This window comes from Morone saxatilis, unplaced genomic scaffold, assembly GCF_004916995.1.
Source record: "Morone saxatilis isolate NCDOM2014 unplaced genomic scaffold, NCSU_SB_2.0 Contig18, whole genome shotgun sequence".
NCBI classification, from domain to species: Eukaryota; Metazoa; Chordata; class Actinopteri; family Moronidae; genus Morone; species Morone saxatilis.
Window position 1 is genome coordinate 1,910,426 of NW_023339740.1, and position 283 is coordinate 1,910,708.

Consider the following 283-nt stretch of genomic DNA (forward strand, 5'->3'; position numbering starts at 1 on the left):
CTGAGCCACAGCCGCCTTCTGTTATGAATTGGCGCTATACAAATAAAATTGAATTGAATTGAATAGGTTTTGTTTTTTACTCAGCCCTAATCTTGTCAGACTCACACTTATACAATTCATAATTAATTCTATTTATTACATAATTGCTATAATATATCTTATTCCATTCATACAGTATGGTGCAGTAATACACATAAGGGCATGTGTGAGCAAAATAAAGGCAAAGAAAAAAACAAAACAGCAAAAAACAAACTGCTTTTCCTAAAGGACAAGTGTGTAGGAT

At 32.2% G+C, this 283-nt stretch overlaps 1 protein-coding gene across 1 annotated transcript in view; it reads right to left on the bottom strand.

Annotated features, from left to right (window-relative positions):
- Positions 1–283, bottom strand: part of plekha6 (pleckstrin homology domain containing, family A member 6) — a gene marked incomplete at its 5' end in the record, with an annotated part of 45,751 nt that overhangs the window by 6,169 nt on the left and 39,299 nt on the right.